The sequence below is a fragment of the Delphinus delphis genome, chromosome 3, assembly GCF_949987515.2.
Source record: "Delphinus delphis chromosome 3, mDelDel1.2, whole genome shotgun sequence".
Taxonomy (NCBI): domain Eukaryota; kingdom Metazoa; phylum Chordata; class Mammalia; order Artiodactyla; family Delphinidae; genus Delphinus; species Delphinus delphis.
In genome coordinates, this window is record NC_082685.1 from 57,772,228 (window position 1) to 57,791,422 (window position 19,195).

Below are 19,195 nucleotides of genomic sequence, written 5' to 3' on the forward strand. Positions count from 1 at the left end.
ACAGTTAAATGAACAATGTGATTTCAGGTAGGGGTAAGTGCTAAGAGTGACCGGAAGGAGGCATGCTTATTTGGGTAGAAAGGTCAGGAGAGGCCTCACTGAAAAGGTGAGCTTTGAGCTGAGACCTGAAAGACCAAAATGAGCCCTGTGATGGGGCACAATATCCCACAGGAGGAAATAGCAAGTGTAAAGGCCTGAGGGTGGGAATAAGGCTGGTGTATTCAAGGAACACAAGAAAGACAAGTGTGTGAGGGGTAGTAAATGAGGAAAAGATAATACTACATAAGGTCAGAGGAGTAGGCAGGGGCCAAATCATGTAGGACCTTGTAGGTGATAGTAAGGACTTTGGGTTGTCCTTTAAGAGCAATGCAAAACCCCTAGTAATATTAAGAAATGAAATGGTGACCGTGATCTGATTTGCATTTTTAAAAGGTCACTTGACTGCTATATTAAGAATGAAGTGTGGTTGCACAGCAAAGGAAACCATAAGCAAAACAAAAAGACAACCCTCAGAATGGAGAAAATATTTTCAAATGAAGCAACTGACAAGGGATTAATCTCCAAAATATACCTCATGCAGCTCAATATCACAAAAACCAAATAATTCAATGAAAAAACAGGCAGAAGGCCCAAGTAGACATTTCTCCAAAGAAGACATAGAGATGGACAACAAACACATGAAAAGATGCTCAGCATCACTAATTATTAGAGAAATGCAAATCAAAACTACAATGAGGTATCACCTCACACAGGTCAGAATGGCCATCATCAAAAAATCTACAAACAATAAATGCTGGAGAAGGTGTGGAGAAAAGGGAACCCTCCTACACTGTTGGTGGGAATGTATATTGCTACAGCCACTAAGAACAGTATGGAGGTTCCTTAAAAAACTAAAAATAAAGCTACCTTATGACCCAGCAATCCCACTCCTAGGCATATATATGGAGAAAACCATAATTCAAAAGGATGCATGCACCACGATGTTCACTGCAGTGCTATTTACAATAGCCAGGACATGGAAGCAACCAAAATGTCCTTCAACAGAGGAATGGATAAAGAAGATGTGGTACATATATACAATGGAATATTACTCAGCCATTAAAAAGGCATGAAATAGTGCCATTTGCAGCGATATGGATGGACCTGCAATTGTCATACAGAGTGAAGTCAGAAAGAGAAAAATATCATATAATATCGCTTATACGTGGAATCTAGAAAAATGGTACAGATTAACTTATTGGCAAAGCAGAAATAGAGTCACAGATGTAGAGAACAAGCTATGGTTACCAAGGGGGGAAGGGGAGGGTGGGATGAGCTGGGAGATTAGGATTGACATATATACACTACTATGTATAAAATAGATAACTAATGAGAACCTACTGTTTAGCACAGGGAACCCTACTCATTAATCTGTGGTGACCTAAATGGGAAGGAAATCTAAAAAAAAGAGTGGATAGGGCTTCCCTGGTGGCACAGTGGTTAACAATTTGCCTGTCAGTGCAGGGGACACAGGTTTGAGCCCTGGTCCAGGAAGATCCCACATGCCATGGTGCAACTAATCCCATGCGCCACAAGTACTGAGGCTGCGCTCTATAGCCCATGAGCCACAACTACTGAAGCCTGTGCGCCTAGAGCCCGTGCTCCACAACAAAGAGAAGCCCATGCACCACGACGAAGAGTAGCCCCTGCTCGCCGCAACTAGAGAAAGCCCACGCACAGCAACGAAGACCCAACTCAGCCTAAATAAATTTTATTTTAAAAAAAGAGTGGATGTACGTATACGTATAACTGATTCACTTTGCAGCACAGTAGAAACTAACACAACATTGTAAAGCAACTATACTCCAATAAAAATTAATAATAATAAAAAAGTAACATGAAAACAAAACAAAACAAAAAGAATGCAGTGCGGGACTTCCCTGGTGGTCCAGTGATTAGGACTCTGGTGGGGGAACTAAGATCCTGCATGCCATGCCATGTGGTGCGGCCAAAAAAAAAAAAAAAAAAAATGAATGAAGGGTAAGAGAACATGAATGAATGCTTGTCATCATACATTAATTTATTCACCTATTCAAAAATATTTTTTGAGTGGCTAATTACCAGACAGTATGCCAAGCACTGGGAAATCATGGTGAGCCAAACATCATTCCTCCCCTCAAGGAGTTTATAGGATAGCTGAGGGTCAGAGAAGTACATAGCCTCTTATAATGAGCTGAGTCCTATGCTGGGAGTAATCTCCATTTGTTAAGGGTACCATTCATTCATTCATTTAGTAAGTATTTATGTGCCAAGCTCTTGGGATACAATGATGAACTAAACAGACAACATACATACCCCCATGGTGTTTACAGATTAGCGGAGGAGGCAGACATTAATTAAACACTCTCATGGACATGTCATTACCCATTGTGATACGAGCTATGAAAGAAAAATAATGTGAGAATGTATAAGAGGGAAGCTTGGATTAGTCTGGGAGGACTCAGGAGGCCAGAAGGATGAGCTGCAAATAAAGAGGTAGGTAGGTAAAAAAGGAAAGGAGGATTGTCAATTATGTCTCAATAAAACTGGGAAGAAATTAAAAAAGAAAAAAAAAAAAAGGAGGGGAAGAGTGCTGTGGCCCACTGAGCTCTAACCCTAGCTCTGCAGGGCAGGAAAGACTTTCTGACATCTAAGCTGAGTCCTGAAAGGAGTTAGCCAGGTGATGTGGTGTTGGAGGTGAAGGGAAGGCATTCAAGAGCAAGGGAACAGCCTGTGCAAAGGCACAGAGGCAACAGAATATAGTGGATTCTGGGGGAAAGCAAGATGTTCGATATGACTGGGCTGGGGGACTTCCCTGGCGGTCCAGTGGTTAAGAATCTGCCTTCCAATGCATGGGACGCGGGTTTGATCTCTGGTCAGGGAATTAAGATCCCACATGCCACAGGGCAACTAAGCCTGCGTGCCGCAACTACAGAGTCCATGTGCTCTGGAGCCCATGTGCCACAACTAGAGAGAAGTCCAAGTGCCGCAACAAAGACCCGACACAGCCAAAAATACATAAATAAATAAATATTTTTTAAAAATGACTGGGCACAGCAAGGTCAGAGAGAATAGAGAAGCGAGTAGGTTAGACTCATGCCATGCTAATAAATTCTTTTGACTGGTAAAGGATTTTAAGCAGGGGAATGACCATGCCAGATGGAGTATTAGAAACATCTCTGGACACAGAAAGGAGACTGGGCTGAGCCCCACACAACACGCCACACTTTATCTAGAACAGCTGTTCCTACTGAAACTGGGCATTATGCCCTCAGTGAAACCCTTCTTGGGGTTTTCTGGGTTGAGCAAGGTCCAGTTTAGCAAATGAAATTGGCTACCCCATTACTGCTTTTCCCAGCCTCCACAGCCCAGTCCAGGACCAGCAGGAATCATGAATTCAGAAGACATCCACCTGCTGTGCTAAGCAACAACACAGCAGTGCCTCCAACACTGGGCACACCAGTTTTCTCTGCCTCCTGGGCCATAATACAGTGCACAGAGCAAGGTCCCCTTAGATCGCAATGCCTTATTCCTTTCATTAATTTGCTTAAGGTGAGGTTGTGACTCCCTGACTGCTATCATTTGCCCTCAGCATTTTGAGCTTTCAGCCAAACCTCTGGCTCTCTGGACCAAAGCCCTTTTTACCTGGTGGTGAGCAATGTCTTCTGACTGCCCTGCCCATCAAAGGCTATTCAGGTTTAGGGTTTAGGGGGTAGGTAGAAGGTGTCCTGTGTCTTCACTGAGGCTGAGGCCCAGGAGACTAGGGTGAGATTTCCAAAATGTGGCCCTGGCAGGTGCTCCCTGCCTCAGGTGGCTTACCGTTGTCACAGAACAAAACCTAAACAATTTAGCCTGCCTACAGGGCCTTTGGGGATCTGCTCCTTTCTACAAGCTGTCTCCCTGCCAGGTAGGCTCTTCTCCCAAATCTCCCTATGGCAGTGCCTTCTTATTGTTCAGGTCTCAACTCAAATGTCACTGCCTCAATTCAGCCTTCCTGATCACCCACTCTAAGGTAGCTGGATAGTCACTCTCTATCCCATCATCCCATTGTATTTTCTTCATAGCACATGTCACCATCCAAAGTTATTCATTTGTCTACTTACTTATTATTGGTCTTCTCCCTCTAGGATGTAGCCTGACATCTTGGACCTTGTCTGTCTTGTTCACTATTTTATTCCCAGTACCTAGAACAATGTCTGGCACATAGTAGGTGCTGAATGGATGAATGGTGCTGGTCTATCTTTCCAACCTCATCCCACTCAATTCCTGAGATTTGGAAGGATGGGGGTTTATGAATGTCTTTAGACCTGCTTCACTAATCAAAGCCTCTAATTCCTTCAGCTTGGAACAACTTTCCTCCTCTCCTCACCACCCACCTTCCTACCCCCACAGTTATTCTCTTTTTTCTTCCAGATTCTGATATCCTCCCAGATATTCAAGCCTGGTACACACATCTGTCAAGGCTTATCTCACTGTATTGCAATGACACATTTACCTGTCATCTACCCCACTAGCCCGTATCAGTGAGCTGCTCAAGGAAGGCATCCATTCACCTCCTTACCCCTAGCACACAACACAATAACCAGCACATAATAGGTACTTCACTAATGTGTGTTGACTGACTAGATAGAAAAATGTGGTTCAGAGAAATATGAATTAGGAAACGGTCATTTTTATGGCAGTAGTAGGAGGGGTTGTCATAAATCTAGACCTAAAGCAGAGAGGCAGCCCCTTCCTATGGGCCAAACCAGGAAAATAACACCATATTAAATTCTGATAACTAAGAGCAAAAGGCAGAGGGTGTGGCCAAAAAGATCCTACTTCTCATCATCCATGTACTCCCAAGTGGGCAAGAGCAGTGAATTCACAGGTGAGAAGTACAGGAGCATTCTCACTATCAACTCTGGCAGGATCAATCAAAGAGGCCTGGGAGAAGTGCTAGCTAAAGTTTGCACAGAGCTTCCTAATCCTCCAAGCATGTCCTCAAACCTTATCTCACTATGGTCTGGGGGGAAGGAAAGTAGATTTTATCCTATCAAAAAGGCTCAAAGGGGCTTCCCTGGTGGCGCAGTGGTTGAGAGTCTGCCTGCTGATGCAGGGGACACGGGTTCGTGCCCTGGTCTGGGAAGATCCCACATGCCCCGGAGCGGCTGGGCCTGTGAGCCATGGCCACTGAGCCTGCACGTCTGGAGCCTGCGCTCCGCAATGGGAGAGGCCACAACAGTGAGATGCCTGTGTACCGCAAAAAAAAAAAAAAAAAAAAAAAAAGGCTCAAAGAAGTTCACAGCCTGCCCAAGGAGACATCACCAGTTGTAAGTTACTCTATAGCTGTGCCTTTATCCTGCTATTTGGGAGCCCTTAATGTGCTCATCAAAGCATTAGCTGCTAAGCTCCTAGAAGTCTGTATAATTATTGTCTAAAATACAGAACAGCAGAATGTGTAATTAGATGCTTTTAATAAAGGCCTCTTGGATGCTGCTGCTGATGATGATGATGAAGATGATGGCAATTTTGATAATGGTGATGATGAAGATGCTATATTTGAGGACAAGGGCCAAGATGGAACCCTTATCTTGGAATGGAGCAAGAGCCAGTGTCACAGGCAAAGGGCTGATCAGGTTACAGCATTACCTAGTTAATTGTCTGGACTCTTGAGCTGGGCCACCAGTGACCTCCTCAGGGCTTCACTTCTAATTGGCTGTGTAGCCTCACCAAGCCTCAGTTTCCCCATCTTTAAATGGAGAGATTATTACCTCTTAAGTTGTTGGGAGGCTCTTTTGAAGTAATCAAATAAGCTCATTATCACGGAGCCTATGTCACAGTAAATGCTTCATGATGATACTAGCAAATTCTTACAAACAGCATACTTTACAACTGGCAATGTTCTAAGCACTTTACCTATATTAGCTCATTTATGTAATACCCTATAAGGTAGGAACTAACATCATTACCCCTTTTTTATGATAAACTAAGGCACACACAGGGAAGTTGAATAATTTCCCCACAGTCACAGAGCCAGAAAATGCCAGAGCTGGGTATTGAACCCAGGCAGTCAAAGTCCAGAGGCATTACACAGCTATGGTGACCACGGTGGCCATGGTGATGTGCTGCTCAGATTTCCCTTTGAGAAACTGCTGTAGTGAGCAGAGTTGGCTGACCTCAAGATCTATCACAGCATCCACACCAAGGCCATGCACCCTCTGGGCTGCTCTCAGCCTATGTCTGAACCTAGCAGGGGTACTAGAGTTGGGCCTTTCCTGCACAACATGGGACTGTTCTGATGGACAACTTTTTTGTGTGTGTGGTAAAATATACATAACATAAAGTTCATCATTTTTTTTTAAAGTTCATCATTTTAACCATTTTTAAGTATACAGTTCAGTGGCACTAAGTGCATTCACATTATTGTGCAACCATTACCACCATTCATCTTCAGAACTTTTTCTTCTTCCCAGACTGAAATTCCATACTGATTAAACATTAACTCCCCACTCCCGTGCCCCCAACTGAAGCTCCTGGCAGCCACCATTCTACTTTCTACCTGTATGAATTTGACTACTCTAGGTACCTCATATAAGTGGAATACTACACTGTTTGTCCTTTTGTGACTAACTTATTTTGCTTAGCATAATGCCTTCAGGGTTCACGCATGTTATCAGGTGTCAGATTCCTTTCCTTTAAGATTGAATAACGGACTTCCCCGGTGGTGCAGTGTTTAAGAATCTGCCTGCCAATGCAGGGGAAATGGGTTCAATCCCTGGTCCGGGAAGATCCCACGTGGCGCGGAGCAACTGAGCCCGTGTGCCACAACTACTGAACCCTGGGTGCCCTAGAGCCTGCACACCGGAACTACTGAGCCCACATGCTGTAATTACTGAGCCCACGTGCTGCAACTACTGAAGCTTGTGCACCTAGAGCCCATGCTCCACAACAAGAGAAGCAACCACAATGAGAAGGCCGTGCACCACAACGAAGAGTAGCCCCCACTCACCGCGACTAGAGAAAGCAGCAATGAAGACCAAATGCAGCCAAAAATAAATTTTAAAAAAAGATTGAATAATATTCTGTGTTTTGTATATATGACATTTTGTTTATTCTTTGATCTGATGGCCAACATTTGCTCAGGACTCTCAGCAAGCCTGGCTGAGACTTTTTCAGAACTGCACTTCAGTCTGAAGCTCTTCCAACCCAATCCTCCCTCATTGCCCATCTCCTTTTCCAGATTGTCAAATCTGCATTGTAGTCAAAAGACTCTCATCATCTTCCCCAGCTTCCTCTCTCCCTTTATCCTTCACAGATGCTCCCTCATTAATCTCTTGCATGCCTGATCTCATCTTGGTGTCTATTTCTCAGAGGACCATACTGACCCCACAGCTTCTTAATAAACATTATTTATCATTACCATTACTTCTTGGGATGGGGAAGATGCATTTAAAGCAAATTTATAAAAAGAATTTAGGGGCTTCCCGGGTGGTGCAGTGGTTGAGAGTCCGCCTGCCGATGCAAGGGACACGGGTTCGTGCTCCGGTCCGGGAAGATTCCACATGCCGTGGAGCGGCTGGGCCCGTGAGCCATGGACGCTGAGCCTGCACATCCGGAGCCTGTGCTCTGCAACGGGAGAGGACACACCAGTGAGAGGTCCGCGTACCGCAAAAAAGAATTTAGGACAGTTATATAGCATAATTGTGCATGGTAACTTCTTTTGGTATATATATCTCATTGTAGAAAAGTTAGAAAACACACACAAGTAAAAAGAAAATTCAATTCACCTATTATTGTACTATCCCATATTGTTTTCAACTATTACTGTCATTACTGTTTCATTTTGGGGTAGATCTCTCTAAATGTTTACCTCAACATATGCAATATCAGTTTCTTTTTTTGCGGTACGCGGACCTCTCACTGTTGTGGCGTCTCCCGTTGCGGAGCACAGGCTCCAGACACGCAGGCTCAGCGGCCATGGCTCACGGGCCTAGCCACTCCGCGGCATGTGGGATCTTCCCGGACTGGGGCACGAACCCGTGTCCCTGCATCAGCAGGCAGACTCTCAACCACTGCGCCACCAGGGAAGCCCTCAGTTTCTTTTTAAGAAAACTGGTTTCTTCTACAGAATGAATTGAGTGAAATGACCATGGATTCTACAAAATGACTCAGTTTAGGAATGCATTCATTTATTCACTCATTCACTCACTCATTTAATACATATTTATTGAACAGCTACCAAATATCAGGCCCTACTCTAGGCACAAGGGATGTAAGACAGACACAGCTTTTGTCTGCAGAAAGCATACAGTCTAGTGAAACCAAAGACACATCTCCAGGCAATTACAATATACTGCTATATAGACACAGAGCAGGGACACCCAGCCCAACCTGGTTTCTTGGAGAAGGTGGTGTCTCAGTCAAGACCTGAGGGATGGCAAGGAGTTAAGCGCCAAAAGAGAGGAAATTTTAAGAGGCATTGTAGGTCTAGAACCTAGGCAAAGGGGGTTATGTATAGTAGATTTGGTTGCTTGAGGAGCAGCTGACTCTGCCCATAACTGACTCTGTGTGTGTGTGTGTGTGTGTGTGTGTGTGTGTGTGTGTGTCTGTGTGTGTGTGTGTGCTTAGCAGCCACTCAGACTGAGCAAGGGATAAGGCCTTAACCAGTCAAGGAATCTTGGGCAAGGTTCTCAGTGGAGATGGCAGAGACCCAGGAACCCACTGGAGGAGAGTAGCTAACTGATCCCCAACCTTAGATTGGAAATCTTGGCCAGTCATTAAGTTCTCCAAGGCCAGGGATGGCAGCTACTCCACCTCTGTGGAGTCTTTAGGCCCAAGACAAAGCCAAGTACAAAGAGTATCCTTGGTTGTAACTGGTGCCCATGGATTGTTTTTTCTCAGCCTAAAGAGGTCTCAGGCTACAGAATGACACTCTGGGTAATTCTGGCATCAACATGAAGTATGGAGTCCAGGGTCTTGGAAGTAATGCAGAAAAAATACGAAAGCCTAGCCTTTCTTTGAGATCTGAATTATTTATCAACAGAAGTAGCAACACTACCCATCACAGAATTTCCAAGAGAGGTTAAAGTTCAGCAGAACGTGAATATTGTTTCAAGAATTGTTTTGATATAAACTTTTTTTTGATAGGCAGCAGTTGATGTCTTATCTTCTGCATCCTATATTATTGTTGGCCAAGTTCTATTTTAGCATATGCATATAAATAAAATCATTCAATGAGATAATATAAAAAGGTCTTGAAGTGTACTGACAGGCACCATCATCTCATTAAATGTGAATATAACTTGGATTTTTGAGGAAAAAAAGTGGTAGACAACCATGGTGTGGTATTTTTAGGTACGTAGGTGAGGCAGGCGCCCACACATGCCACCATATCCCTCTGAACAGTAAAGACAGCTCTTCAGTTCTCTTGGGCTGGGAGGGGATGGGCTGAGGTGACCTGGCAGTACTTCCTCAGTGTCACCTTCCTTGAGTGTCAGCAAGCCCCCCCCACCACTCCACCTCCCAATTCGATGCTTAGCAAAGCAGCTGCCAGCAGGTAGCCTAGGGAGTCAAGGCCCATCTCTGTGGTCAGTGAGGCCTTGGCACTGAGATGGACAGGCACACACCCAGTCCTGGCAGCTGGATCCCCTAAGACAGGCAACCACAAAGACCAGTACTGACCAGGGGTCTGATGTCTTTCCCATGCAAGAAATGTCACCACCTCCCTCAGGGACAGGACTGGGTGGGGGCTGTCACTGGGTGGGTGGGTGAACACCCACTGGTCTCAGACAATTTGTCAGTCAGGGTAAAAATAACACCAGCCGCATCATTTTCCAAAATTAAGGGCAATGCTATAGCAAATGTATGCAGATGTATACAGACACAGATGGGAACAAGTGTATTTAATTGTAAATGAGTCAGAACGGAGCAAATGAGATTTCCCTTATATTTGGGTTCCAAAAATTACAGAGAAAATGTGCCTGAGGCAGAAACAAACCAAAAAAACCACCACACACACACACACACACACACACATAAAACCAGGGGTAGGTCATTGATGCAGAAGCCACATGGGAGGGAACTTTGGACATCCAGAAGGCTGGGGTGGCTTTGGTCTTCTCTGGGGGTTATGAAAGTGTCCTGGCTCCCAGAGGCCCTAAAGTGACCAAAGTGCTAACGGAATAGACACAGGCATAGACGGCAGGACTCACGGTGCCCCAGTCTCATCTGGCCCGTAGGTGCCAGAGAAAGTGGGGAAAGGAAGGGAGGGCTGCAGTGGGCTGTCCGCAAGGAGGGAGCGAAAGGCCAGCTTTTGTCACCTCAGAGAACCGGCTGAGGCAGAGAAAAGAGAGAGGGAGAAAAAACATCTCTGCCTAGCTCCACGTGGCCAAAGAAAGAGGAATGACAACAGAATACTTCTTGTTCGGAAAGCACCATCTCACTTCAACAGCTTTAAGGAAGCCACCTAGTAGACTGCCTGGCGCTTGGTAGATGTTCAGTAAATACTAAAAGAAGGAAAAGAAAGAGAAAGCATGGAAGGAAGGAAGAATATATCCTGCGAGTCCGTCCCATTCCGTGGACTAAAGTGTTGCTGGAGTGAAGAATGAGGAAGCAAGAAGGCAGATTGCCCAAGTAAAAGGGACAGGCTTCAACAGGCATGATTGTGCCCTCTCTTGGGGTTCAGGGAATGTGGGGGACAGGCAGGAAAGTGAGGCACACTGATCCTGCCAGGCCTCCTCCCTCTGAAAGCTCATCCTCTCTACAGGCAGCAGTCTGGAATTCACATCTACCCCCTGTGCCTGAACTATTGTAATTTGCTCCTCAGAGAACAGAAAAGATTGTTTCACCACAGCAGGAGAGCTATCCTTAAGGGCAGCAACCTGACACGTAAGTCAGGAAGCTTTGTGTATCTGGGCCGCCTCTGAGCTCAGCACCTCTAGTAATAAATGCCTGCAAGTAGATGAATGTATGAATGGAAGCATGCATGAATGAATGAACACAACAAAGACTCTTTCCCCACCCCAAAACGGTGTAATTCTGTGGCTTAAGCCCTTTACCTCTCCCTCCCCAGGCTTGTTTCCTCTGTGTCTTGATGATTCTCTGCCTCCCAACCTCGAGAAACAACAAACCCAGCCTTTTTACTTGGGTCCAGGCCCCTGCCAGCAGAATTCCAGGAAGGCATGAAGCACAAAGTCTCCTCTTGGGGAAAGGGCAAAGGGAGCTTTCATCCCCAGCCACCCTGCATTCTTTGTCAGTTTTGCAATCCTTGCATTCTCTCCCCAGAAAACCCAGAGGGCTAGGTTGGCCTTCTTGACATTTGACCTAAATTCCCCCCCACCCCGGCCCGCTCCACCCTAGCCCCACTCTTGCCTCTGCTCCACCCCCAGAATATTAGCCTTGAAGAAAGCCAAAACTGTGTGTCTAGGGATCTGCAGTCAGCTCCAGGGAGGGTTCTGAGTGCCACACCCCAGAAGAGCATATTTCTCAGCTCTGCAGGTCCTCTGAGCCACCCCTGCTAGTTGCCAGAAGATACAGAAGCAAAAGAGGAAACTGAAGAAATGCCTCACAGCATCACGCAGCACAGCTGTGAGCAACCCAGCATCTTGACTGCAGCTCCAGTCTGCCACATGCCAGCCTGGTGGAAGAGTTACTTAAAATGAAGTCAAGGAGAGTTGAAGAACCAGCTTCAAGCGAAGGCCTGTGTCTGCTATTCACAGGCTGTTTCAACACTGGCTTCCTACAAAAGTTCAGTGCCCAACTTCTGGCTACTTTCTGTAACATGCCTCCCATAACCCTGCCCTTGCCTTTTGTGCCCAACTCTGCATTACTTGTTCTACGTTAGAGACCTTCCATCTTCCTTCCTCTGTTTGTCTTCTCCTTCCCCCTCCTTCTTCTCCCCCTCTTCCTCACTTGTTCCATTTGCTTAACAGTACAGTTTATGAAGCTCTTTCAGACATGATGAGCTCCATGGCATATGTGACAGAGCAGGGACTGTGGCATACACCAAACTAGGGAGTTAGAAGGCAGGTTTTGAAAAGATGGAGAAAGAGACATTGTTGGAGAAAAGAGATATTATTGTTAGCATAATAACTACCAGAGCTATACCATAAGAGGGAAAAGCATCTTGTAGACACTTCACCCTGACTCTGGGCTCTGGAAAAGCAGTCCTTGTCTTGCGTCTCCTCCAAGCAAGACCTAAATATCTATGCTTGAATTTTGTGAGACATCTTGTTTTCAGTTCCCACAAAACAAACTCTGAAACAGGGATTCAGGTGCACATAGTTTATTTGGGAGCTTCCTCACTCTCCTTTTCTCTTGTCCCTGTGGACTTAAAAGGTCCCTCTTATCCACCTCAAAATGTCTTTGAATCTCCACCCATGTTTTTTCCTTTGCTTTGGGCTTGTAATATTTTCCTTCCACCTGAGCTTCTGTATGCAGGCACATATGTGCCCATGCACGTGTGCATACTCACACACACACACACACACACACACACACACACCCCTCTTGCTTCTTTCAAGACTTTGTTCTGTTATCATTTACCCCCCTTGACTGAGGAGCAGGAATCCTGAAGAGAGAGTATTCCAGGCAGCAGAAGCCATAAGAGCCTGCTCATAAACTAGGTCTAAGGGTGCCCTCCCAGTGGCTTCACATCACCCAGGATACAAAATTCCTGAGCCTGGAATTCAATGCTTTAATCCAATACACCATTCTTTACCTAATCTACTTCTGTCTTTTCCTATGCATCTCATTATTCAACAAACATCAAGGGCTTTACTATGTAACAAGCATGGGCCAGGCACCAGGGAAGAGCAGTGAATAAGACAGACACAGTTACACAGTCTCAGTCCTCATAGAGTTTACAGCCCATTAGGGGTGCAGAAGAGAAAGATGGAGTGGAGATCCTAGGAAGATTGCCCTTCTTTGATCCAAAAAGCATTCACTTTCTTCTCAAGTGCACATGGAACATCCTCCAGGATAGATCACATCTTGGGTCACAAATCAAGCTTCAGAATATTTAAGAAAATTGAAATCGTATCAAGCATCTTTTCTGACCACAACGCTATGAGATTGGAAATCAATTACAGGAAAAAAAATAAAAACCACAAATACATGGAGGCTAAACAGTGTGCTACTAAATAACCAAGAGGTCACTGAAGAAATCAAAAAAGAAATCGGAAAATACATAGAAACAAATGACAATGAAAACATGATGACCCAAAACCTATGGGACACAGCAAAAGCAGTTCTAAGAGGGAAGTTTATAGCAATTCAATCTTACCTCAAGAAACAAGAAAAATCTCAAATAAACAATCTAACCCTATACCTAAAGCAACTAGAGAAAGAAGAACAAAGAAAACTCAAAGTCAGTAGAAGGAAAGAAATCATAAAGATCAGAGCAGAAATGAACGAAATAGAAATGAAGACAACAATAGCAAAGTCAATAAAACTAAAAGTTGGTCCTTTGAGAAGATAAACAAAATTGATAAACCCTTAGCCAGACTCATCAAGAAAAAAAGGGACAGGACACAAATCAATAAAATTAGAAATGAAAAAGGAGAAATCACAACTGACATCACAGAAATACAAAGGATTATAAGAGACTACTACAAACAACTATATGACAATAAAATGAACAACCACGAAGAAATGGACAAATTCTTGGTAAGGTACAATTTTCCAAGACTAAACCAGGAAGAATTAGAAAATATAAACAGACCTATCACAAGTAATGAAATTGAAACTGTAATTAAAAATCTTCCAACAAACAAAAGTCCAGGACCAGATGGCTTCACAGGTGAATTCTATCAAACATTTAGAGACGAGCTAACTCCAATCCTTCTTAGACTCTTTGAAAAAATTGCAGAGGGAGGAACACTCCCAAATTCATTCTATGAAGCCACCATCACCCTGATATCAAAACCAGACAAAGTTATCACAAAAAAAGAAAATTATAGACCAGGATCACTGATGAACATAGTTGCAAAAATCCTGAACAAAATACTAGCAAACAGAATCCAACAACACATTAAAAGGATCATACGCCATGATCAAGTGGGATTATCCCAGGAATGCAAGGATTCTTCAATATACTCAAGTCAATCAATGTGATACACCATATTAACAAATTAAGGAATAAAAACCATATGATCATATCAATAGATGCAGTAAAAGCTTTTGACAACATTCAACGCCATTTATGATAAAAACTCTCCAGGAAACGGCCATAGAGGGAAGCTACCTCAACATAATAAAGGCCATATATGACAAACCCACAGCAAACATCATACTCAGTGGTGAAAAACTGAAAGCATTTCCACTAAGATCAGGAACAAGACAAGGATGTCCACTCTCACCACTATTATTCAACATAGTTTTGGAAGTCCTAGCCACGGCAATCAGAGAAGATAAAGAAATAAAAGGAATAGAAATTGGAAAAGAAGAAGTAAAACTGTCACTGTTTGCAGATGACATGACATGATTTTCTACTCTACGTAGAAAATCCTAAAGATGCCACCAGAAAACTACTAGAATTAATCAATGAATTTAGTAAGGTTTCAGAATACAGAATTAATGCACAGAAATCTCTGGCATTCCTATACACTAACAACAAAAAATCAGAAAGAGAAATTAAGGACATAATCTCATTTACCATCACAATAAAAGGAATAAAATATCTAGGAATAAGCCTACCTAAGGAGGTGAAAGACCTATACTCAGAAAATTATAAAACACTGATGAAAGAAATCAAAGATAACATAAACAGATAGAGAAATATACCATGTTCTTGGATTGGAAGAATCAGTATTGTGAAAATGACTATACTACCCAAAGCAATCTACAGATTCACTGCAGTCCCTACCAAACTACCAATGGCATTTTTCACAAAACTAGAACAGAAAATTTTACAATTTGTATGGAAACACAAAAGACCCTGAATAGCCAAAGCAATCTTGAGAAAGAAAAACGGAGCTGGAGGAATCAGGCTCCCTGACTTCAAACTATACTACAAAGCTGCAGTACTCAAGACAGTATGGTACTGGCACAAAAACAGAAATGTAGATCAATGGTACAGGACAGAAAGCCCAGAGATAAACCCATGCACATATGGTCACCTAATTTATGACAAAGGAGGCAAGAACATACAAGGGAGAAAAGACAGCCTCTTCAATAAGTGGTGCTAAGAAAACTGGACAGCTACATGTAGAAGAATGAAATTAGAACACTACCTAAGACCATACACAAAAATAAACTCCAAATGGACTAAAGACCTAAATGTAAGACCAGACACTATAAAACTCTTAGAGGAAAATATAGGAAAAACACTCTTTGACGTAAACCACAACAAGATCTTTTTTGACCCACCTCCTAGAGTAATGAAAATAAAAACAAAAATAAACAAATGGGACCTAATGAAACTCAAAAGCTTTTGCACAGGGCTTCCCTGGTGGCGCAGTTGTTGAGAGTCCGCCTGCCAATGCAGGGGACACGGGTTCGTGCCCTGGTCCGGGAAGATCCCACATGCCGTGGAGTGGCTAGGCCCGTGAGCCATGGCCGCTAAGCCTGCGCGTCCAGAGCCTGTGCTCCGCAACGGGAGAGACCACAACAGTGAGAGGCCCGCGTACTGCAAAAAAAAAAAAAAAAAATGCTTTTGCACAGAAAAGGAAACCATAAACAAGATGAAAAGTCAACCCTCAGAATCAGAGAAAATATTTGAAAATGAAGCAATGGACAAAGGATTAATCTCCAAAATATACAAATAGTTCATGGAGCTCTATATCAAAAAAACAAACAACCCAATTAAAAAATGGGTGGAAAACCTAAACAGACATTTCACCAAGGAAGACATACAGATGGCCAAGAGGCACGTGAAAAGATGCTGAAAATCATTAATTATTAGAGAAATGCAAATCAAAACTACAATGAGGTATCACCTCACACTGGTCAGAATGGCCATTATTAAAAAATCTAGAAACAGTAAATGCTGGAGAGGGTGTGGTGAAAAGGGAACCCTCCTGCACTGTTGGTGGGAATGTAAATTGATACAACCACTATGGAGAACAGTATGGAGGTTCCTTAAAAAACTAAAAATAGAACTATCATATGACCCAGCAATCCCACTACTGGGCACATACCCTGAGAAAACCATAATTCAAAAAGAGACATGCACCACAGTGTTCATTGCAGCTCTATTTACAATAGCCAGGACATGGAAGAAACCTAAATGTCCATCGACAGATGAATGGATGAAGAAGATGTGGCACATGTATACAATGGAATATTACTCAGCCATGAAAAGAAATGAAATTGAGTTATTTGTAGTGAGGTATATGGACCTAGAGACTGTCATACAGAGTGAAGTAATAAGTCAGGAAGAGAAAAACAAATACCGTATGCTAACACATATATATGGAATCTAAAAAAATTGGTACTGATGAACCTAGTGGCAGGGCAGGAATAAACACGCAGACATGGAGAACGGACTTGAGGACATGGAGCAGGGGAGGGGGAAGCTGGGGTGAAGTGAGAGTAGCATGACATATATACACTACCAAATTAAAATAGATAGCTAGTGGGAAGCAGCAACATAGCACAGGGAGATCAGCTCGGGGCTTTGCGACAACCTAGAAGGGTGGGATAGGGAGGGTGGGAGGGAGGCTCAAGAGGGAGGGGATACGGGGATATATGTATGCACATGGCTGATTCACTTTGTTGAACAATAGAAACTACCACAGCATTGTGAAGCAATTATACTCCAATAAGATGAATTTTTCTTTAAAAAAAAAGCATTCTGGAAGAAGCCCAGATCCAACTGCCTTCCTGGTCTCTGTGCCTCTCCCATCTGTATCCAGCCTCCAATTATTCCTGTCTTCTGGTATTCACACCTGGTGTGGCTCTTCCCACACTGTGCCAGAGTCAGTCTATGTGACCAATAGAATATGGCAAGGACTTCCCTGGTGGTGTAGTGGTTAAGAATCCGCCTGCCAATGCAAGGGACACAGGTTCGAGCCATGGTCCAGGAAGATCCCACATGCTGCGGAGCAACTAAGCCCCTTGCACCACAACTACTGAGCCTACGTGCTGCATGTACTGAAGCCCACATGCCTAGAGCCCATGCTCTGCAACAAGAGAAGCCACTGCGATGAGAAACCCGCACATTGCAATGAAGAGTATCCCCCACTCTCTGCAACGAGAGAAAGCCCATGTGCAGCAACGAAGATCCAATGCAGCAAAAAAAAAAAAAAAAAAAAAAAAAAAAGAATATGGCAGAAGTAACTGTATATCACTACTGAGATTAGGTTATAAAAGACACTGCAGCTTCTATCTTGGGCTCATTTTTTTCCTCTCTCTCTCTCATCATTTGCTTTGAGATTCCACTGCCATATCATAAGCATCTCTGTGGAGAAAATGAGACTTCCAGAAAACAGCCATATCAGTGACATCTTAGAAATAGATCCTCCAGCCTCAGTCAAGCCTTCAGGTGACTCCAGTCCTAGGCGATGAAACCTCCTGAGAGACCCGGAGCCAGAACCACCTTGCTAAGCTGTTCCCTGATTTCCATCCCTCAGAAACTATGGGAGATAATAAATGTTTAAAGCTGCTACATTTGGCGGGCTTCCCTGGTGGCGCAGTGGTTGAGAGTCCGCCTGCCAATGCAGGGGACACGGGTTCGTGCCCCAGTCCGGGAAGATCCCACATGCCGCGGAGCGGCTGGGCCTGTGAGCCATGGCCGCTGAGCCTGCGCGTCCGGAGTCTGTGCTCCACAACGGGAGAGGCCACAATAGTGAGAGGCCAGCATACCAAAAAAAAAAAAAAAAAAAGCTGCTACATTTGGGGGGTAATTTGTTACACAGCAACAGATTAATAAACTGCCTTAATATACCACCTTCCCCTTGATATCCAGGGCCTTTCTGCTTGTCCCATATGATTCTCATTGTCCACCTGCTCACCAGCATCTCTTGGTGGGCCTGGTGGAAGGCATCCCAACATGATTCCCAAGGTGTTTTCAAAGCTTCAAAGTTGGCTAAAACCCTACACACTTTTCTTTCCCTTACCAGTTTTTTCTCTTAATTTATGTTCCCTTATATACAATTCAAGGGAAAAAAGAAGCCATAAGTTCCTGATTCATTTATACTCATTTCATCCCCATGGCCTTATGAATGGGCTTTTGGTGTGAGAGAGGCATTAAATGAGCCTTAAAACTTCTACTCTTTCTGTGAACAAAAGAAGTGAGCTTGCCAAGAGTAAAGAAAACTTGGACCTCAAAACGTTGGAGTTGGTTCTGAATCTGGAATTTGTGTTCTCTGAGTGGACTCCAAACCTGGCAGCTTCCTTGCCCTCCTCTGATTCAGTCCCTCTGCCTCATTGGGCAGCTCTTTCAGTCAGAGATATGCAAACACTCCCAGGGTGATTTCCTCACAGAGTATGAAGGAAATACACAGTCAAATACAGACTTATCTTAAAGCTATAGTGCAGAATTTGGACATGCTTAGCATTGAATTGCAGGGCTGGATTTCCTATCAGCAGAGGAGTCAAGCTCTGAACTTGGTTTTGCCCTTTTGGTTTTATAATTGTTCTTTTTTATCCCCCCTCAAATTTATTTATTATTTTTTAAATTTTTGGCTGCATTGGGTCTTTGTTGCTACACACGGGCTTTCCTCTAGTTGCTGCAAGAGGGGGCTACTCTTCGTTGCAGTACGCGGGCTTCTCATTGTGATGGCTTCTCTTGTTGCAGAACTTGGGCTCTAGGCGCGCGGGCTCGGTAGTTGTGGCACACGGGCTTAGTTGCTCCACGGCACGTGGGATTTTCCTGGACAAGGGGTCGAACCCATGTCCCCTGCATTGGCAGGTGGATTCTTAACCACTGCACCACCAGGGAAGTCTATCTCCTTTTGGTTGTTTTTTGGGTTTTTTTGGTTTTAATTTTCTATCCTGAGAAGTAGCTCTGAAAATTCCCATGGGACATTAAATCACCTACCTGCCCCAGGTTACCGCCCTAAGAGTCAGCATTGCAGGACCATTTCTCTAGGTTTTGTGATATTCCAGAGTTGGATATAAACCAGAAAAAAGAGAAGCAGTTTTGGTTATTTTGGTTGTGCTCCTCTCCTTTGGAGTGAGTGCAAATTGTTCTGAAAGGCCTAAAGGAGATAAAGAGAATACAGAATACTATTTATTGAGCCCCTACTATGTACAA

At 43.9% G+C, this 19,195-nt stretch overlaps 1 long non-coding RNA gene across 1 annotated transcript in view; it reads right to left on the bottom strand.

Annotated features, from left to right (window-relative positions):
* Window positions 1–7,550: 7,550 nt before the first annotated feature.
* Window positions 7,551–19,195, bottom strand: part of LOC132423251 (uncharacterized) — a 150,134-nt gene continuing 138,489 nt past the window's right edge. Inside the window, exon 4 of the long non-coding RNA XR_009518955.2 lies at window positions 7,551–7,626. This is a non-coding gene — a long non-coding RNA (uncharacterized lncRNA). The remainder of the gene's footprint in view (window positions 7,627–19,195) is intronic.